Raw genomic sequence first — 6,635 nt, forward strand, 5'->3', positions numbered from 1 at the left:
AGGTCATAGTCCAATCTTGCATCAGGCTAGTTTAGTTCGTATTCCCAGCTGCAGTCCATCAGTCGATTTTATGGGGGGTCAGCATGGCCATGGGCCATGTTTCTATGGATGAAATACAGGCAGGTGCAAAATCAAAGGAACCAGAGAGTCGAGAGTGTCAAATGAGTGAACTCCTTTTGGGGTTTATGTATTCCCTAAATTTTCATGGGTGCAATTGGCTCCACCTCTTATAGCCACTGATTTCTGTTCCCAGATTTGATGGACAAGTATCTTCCCTTGGTCACCCCAACTTCACTGCATGTGTTCAACCTCCCATTGTCTATTCCCTTCCCCCAGTAATCTGCAGGAGATGGACCCCTGGGGAGTGTGAAATTAGCTTCCTGGTGACGCTACCCAGGTGACATGCCTATAATGTCTGGCCTCTCTGTTGTTCTTTTTCTATTAATAACTATCTAATGACAGTGTATCCAAATCAGAATATATAAAGCTACAAAGATAAATAAGGTACATTCCACCCTTAAGTTTACAGTCAAATGGGAAAGACAAGCCTGTATATAACTGGCAAGAAAATAAGTCAGAATGTTGAGTACTGCAGGGGAGGAAAGCAAGAAAGGAAATGTTGAGCAGTCAGAGGGAGTTGAATGGACAAAGAAAGGGCTGTTGCTCCCCTAGTTCTGAAAACAAGAAGAGATGGCTGATGGGGAGCCCTTTGCACGCGCTGACTGAAATAGGCAGAATGGAGAGAAAGTATGAAATGGGAATGAGATAGAAGTCCAATATGTCCAGCTCTATACCTATAACATCTTTTTCTTGTTATACCATCTTTTTTTTTGTTAATTCTCATGCTAGGATATTTTTTTCCATTGAAATTTAGAGTCAGTGGAAGGGAGGGGGAGAGTCAGAGAGAGGAACGTTGATTGGTTGCCTCCTGCACACACCCCAACCGAGGCTGGGGATGCAGCCTGCAACCAAAGTGCTCACCCTTAACTGGAATCAAACCCAAGACCCTTCAGTCTGCGGCCCAGTCCTCTAACCACTGAGCGAAACTGGCTAGGCTTAGCTGTACCTATATGTACCTATACCATCTTACTTGCAGTAGTCCTCTACCCTTAGCCTATGCAGAAGGAATGGGACTGGGTAGCCTGGTTTATAATCCATGTTCTTACACATGAAAACCACAGTTGACTGTTGAAGGGCAGGGGTTAGACAGCCACATTTGTAACACGTGATTCCATACCATGACCAGAGCTGATTGAAAACTTTACCAGCGAGAAATAATTCTTAGGCCAGACTGAGCTAGGTAGGTTCTTTTTAAAATACATGTTTTTATTGATTTTAGAGGGAGAGAAAGGGAGAGGGATAGACAGAAATATTGATGAGAAAGGCACATTGATTGCCTCCTACGTGTTCTTCCGCCCCTTCTGCACACCCAGGATCAAGCCCACAACCCAGGCATGTTCCCTGGCTGGGAATCAAATTGGAGGACCTGTTGGTTCATGGGTTGGTACTTAACCACTGAGTCACACCAGCTGGTTTACTTAGGTTCGTTTTATTTTTATTGATTTCAGAGAGGAAGGATAAGGGACAGAGAGGTAGAAATGTCAATGATGCGAATCATTGATTGGCTGCCTCCTGCACGCCCCCTACTGGGGATCAAGCCCTAAACCCAGGCATATGTGCTGACTAGGAATTGAACCTTGACCTGGTTCAGAGGCTGGTGCTCAACCATTGGCTGGGCAGGCTAGATTCTTTCTCATAAATTTGGTCTATGAAATTCTGAGACCATTACGTACTCATGTAAATAAAAAGGTCATTTATAACTGGCCCATGGTCAATGAAGCAAGCCAAAAGAAACGGAATAAGCAGAGAAAGCTGATTTGTAGAGCAAAAGCAAGGGGATGAAATTGGTTTGCAGAACCAACTGAGGCCCTGTGAGAGAGGAGTGGCCTGGGTTTCTAGCTTTTCAGGTCCATTCCTGTGACACAACTATGCTTCTTTTTCTTATCCTTGGATTTCAGTGACTTTTGCCTGATATATCCTTAGTAAATCCCCTTTTTCTTTTCTTTCAAAATTTTAAGTACATTTTTATTGATTTCAGAGAGAGGGAAAGAGAAACATTAATGATGAGAGAGAAGCATTGATCGGCTGCCTCCTGCATACTCCCTACTAGGGATCGAGCCCACAACCTGGGCATGTACCGTGACAGGGAATAGAATCATGTGACCTCATGGTTCATAGGTTGATGGGGAACCAGTGAGCAGCACCAGCCGGGCATAATTCTCCTTTTTCTTAAACAGGCTTGAATCAGTTTCAGTTCTTCCAGTTAGACAGCTTAAGACAGCTACTTTGTTTGTTTTAAATATATTTTATTGATTTTTCCACAGAGAGGAAGGGAGAGGGATAGAGAGCTAGAGACGTCGATGAGAGAGAAACATCGACCAGCTGCCTCCTGCACACCCCCCACCGGGAATGTGCCCACAACCAATGTACATGCCCTTGACTGGAATCGAACCTGGGACCTTTTTAGTCCGCAGACCGACGCTCTATCCACTGAGCCAAACCGGTTTTGGCTGACAGCTACGTTTTGATCCTTAGTGACTGGGGTGGTGATGCCAAGAATGTATATGAAAGAGAAAACTGTTATTGTGGATATACTGAGTTTGACTGGAGATGAGATATTCACATGAAACTGTCTAGCAGTAGTTGGAAATGGGGCCTGAAACCCAGGAGAGGTAAAACTGGAGAGGTAAGACCTTGCAGCATACAACTAATAATTATTGTGATAGAAGTGATTAAGGCAGCTCTGGGAGACGGTACAGAAGAACAAAAGATGAGGACAAAATATTGGGAAAATGCATTTAAAGAATGAGTCAAGTATAAAAGGAGATGGAAAGTACTAACAAGAAAAAAAAAATGGTGGTTCAAGCTGGTCACATGTAAAGAGAAATTAAATAGGATGTCAGTCAAAAGCAACATTGGGTAGGGTAATTGGGAGTAAAAGCCAGGTGGATGTAGTTTGAGTAGTAGATAGGACATAATGAATACTATTTAGTTTGAAAAGCAGAGTGTGCGGCACAAACAGTATAATTATTTTATCGAATACCTAAAGTGTAAAGTAATGCTTAAACTCATGAAATATTGCAGTCTTATTTCTGCTCTTTGTTTCTCTTAAATGGGATCCTGATATATGGAGGAGGGAGCGTTATATGACACAGTCACACCAAGGAAGTCCTTGTCTTCAGCTCTCCCATTCTCTGGGCATCCTCCTGGCCTCTGGTGCCCTGAGCAGCAGCTTGTAAATTGTGTGATCAGGTTTTCTGAGCCTGGTCGGAGCCTCGGAAGTTCTTGGCTGCACTGACCTCACCTAGGTTTTCTTAGGTATGGAGAACTCTGAGGCTTCTGCAATTCTCAAGCAGTCTGGTTGCAGGTTTACCTCACTGTGGGCTCCAGGTAAACCTACTTGCTTCCCAATCAGCTGCCTTCTGAGTCTCCTCTTGGGAGAATGTGGGAACTTAGTGAGACATCGCCATAGTACACAAGAACTGGAAGAGGCCCGGAAAAGCATTTAGTGCCAAGGTTTACTTGACTGTCCTAGCCTTAGGAGGCTGTCTTCCAGAATGCTGTAGACTCGTCTACTGCTCAGCATATTCTAGAATATTTCAACGCAATAAAAGATGGGCTACTGCTACATTAAACAACATAAATGAATCACAGTAATAAAATGTTGAGCAAAAGAAGATACAAAATGTATACACTGATGCCATTTATTTAAAATTATTAAACAGATACATTATCTGGTGTTAGAAGTCAGGATAGAGGTCTATTGGAAGAGGTTTGGAGGCAGTTGAGGGAAGCTTGTGATTTACTCTATCTGTGTCATAGTTAACATAAAGCAGGTGGGTAATTTTGTGATCATCTAGCTGTTCACTTAAGATTTTTGTACTCTATGATTGCTATATGTCCATTTAAAAGATATATATATATATTTTCTTTTAATTTGAAGAATGAGAAAACCAGAACATTAGTTTTTAAACTGTAAAGAGGTGAAAGGTGACCTGGATTGTAAAATGCAGATTCTACAGGCTGCCTAGAAATTTTGATTCAGTAAGTCTGACTCTGAGAATATGTATTTTAAACATTTGTCCGGGTGACTAATGTTCCACACTTCTTTAAAAATGCTGATTTAGTATCTGTAGTTTGACAAACTGTGATCACTCTCTGGAGAGATGTTCAAGTGTAAGAAGTTTTTGAATATATTTTTATTGATTTCCAGAGAGGAAAGGAGAGGGAGAGATAGAAACATCAATGATGAGAGAGAATCATTAACTGGCTGCCTCCTGCAGGCCCCCTGCTGGGGATCGAACCCACAACTCAGGACCTTTATTTCTGCATGCCAACACTATCCACTGAGCCAAACAGGTAGGGCAGAAGTTTGTCATATTGCCATTCAAGCTTGAGTTTATTGGATCTTTATAGTATTTCCTCGTGAACTTAATGTTTTCCAAATGTAATAACAGTTTAAAATGTTTGTATTTTTTCCCTATAGCATGATTTTATTGCACTTACTGAATTCTGTAGTTTTTCAAATATGATTAAAAAACAAATTTTATTCAACTTTCTATTGCATTTTTAAATCATAGAACCACTTTGGCTTTTCTGGGGCATACAGCTTTTTAGACATACATATTTAATTCTGGATCTATTCAGCATGTAATAAAGAACTTTGTAAAACCAATTAGTTTTTATATCTGCAGAAGAGAGATATTAAAACAGAAAGAAAAGTTTTGAAACATGTGGAGAAGAACTTTGCCACACAAAATTTGATAAAATTTATTTACAAAGTAAAATCAGTAACTAGTAAAATCATTAAGTATAAGTGTCCAGATATATTCTGTGGTCTATACAGTTTTACTTATTCCATTTTAAACATTTGTTGACAGCAAATGTTCAATAAATGTTTCTGCACCAATGGAAGGTCATATCTAAAATCCCATTACCAGCCGAAGCCGGTTTGGCTCAGTGGTAGAGCGTCGGTCTGCGGACTGAAAGGTCCCTGGTTCGATTCCGGTCAAGGGCATGAACATTGGTTGCGGGCACATCCCCGGTAGGGGGTGTGCAAGAGGCAACTGGTCGATGTTTCGCTCTCATCGACGTTTCTAGCTCTCTATCTCTCTCTCCCTTCCTCTCTGTAAAAAATCAATAAAATATATATTTAAAATCCCATTACCAGACGTGGTCGTTTTCTTAAATATAACCTATAAACAATCTTTACCTTTAAAAACAAAAAACCCACCTTGCCCTGGCAGGCGTGGCTCAGTGGTTGTAGATTAGATTCCCAGTCAAATGCACATACCTAAGTTGCAGGTTTGATCTCTGGCCCTGGTTGGGGCAAGTGCAGGAAGCAACCAATCAATGTGTCTCTTACATCGATGTTTCTCTCTCTCCCTCTCCCCTCTTTTCCAGTCACTTAAAAAAATCAGTGGAAAAAATATCCTCAGGTGAGGATTGACCAAAAATTAAAATAAAAACCTAGAAATCAATTTCATACATTTTGTTACTAACAAAAACTATTGAGTGTATATTTATCAAACATTTCCAGATGTTTTAAGATCTTGTTTCTCAGCAACCCAATAGCAATCACATCTGTCCTGGATAAAGCAGGATAATGAATTTCTTAAGGCATTTAGGTGTTTTCTGCTCAATGACTATACATTACATTGAAAATAATGCCTGATACAATTTGTTTAAATGCTCTTCCATTTTATAACCACCACCACCACCACTTCACCCCTTCTGTTGCCCTCCCCTTCCCAGGGAATATGGAAAGATGGTATTAAGTGCTGTATAAAAGGAAAGACGGTAATGAAATAGTTAGTAGGGGATATTTATCTTAATTGTTTAATTTAATGAAGGAATGGGCAGTGGCTGATATATCTGGGTTTTCTTGTTTTTGTTAATTCTTTTGTTAATACCTGAGGATATTTTTCCATTAATATTTAGAGAGAGAGGAAGGGAGGAGGAAAGAGAGACACCCATCGATTGGTTGCCTCCCACGTGGGCCCTGACCTGGACCGGTGATGGAGCCTGCAACCAAGGTACATGCCCTTGGTCAGAATTGAACCAAGGACCCTTCAAGCACTGCCCCCATCACCCTACTGCTACTGCCACTGCCAGCCACCAAGAATCAACACAGACCCCAGTCCCTTCACCATGAAAAAATGACAAACTTTCTTTAGGCATTTTCAGGATATCTCTTTCATAGGATATGGCATTTCTTTTTTTTAATCCTCACCTGAGGATATTTTTGTATTGATTTTTAGACAATGTGGAAAAAAGAGGGAAAGACAGAGAGAAACATCAAAGAGAGGAACACTTTGATTGGTTGCCTCCTGCAGGAGTCCTGACCTGGGCCCCAGCCAGGAAGAAACCTGCAACCTAGGTACATGCCCTTGATCAGAATCGAACTTGGACCCTGCGGTCCTCAGGCCAAGGCTCTATCCACTGAACCACACTGGCAAGGGCTCTGTTTTTATAATGTTAAATTTTTAGAGCTGTGATTTAAGGAATTCACAATACTTTTAAGTGAACTTCAATACTTGAACAACTGTAAAGTTGACCACTACCTTTTATTCTAA

This window comes from Pipistrellus hanaki (assembly GCF_964339955.1).
Source record: "Pipistrellus hanaki genome assembly, chromosome: 2".
NCBI lineage: Eukaryota > Metazoa > Chordata > Mammalia > Chiroptera > Vespertilionidae > Pipistrellus > Pipistrellus hanaki.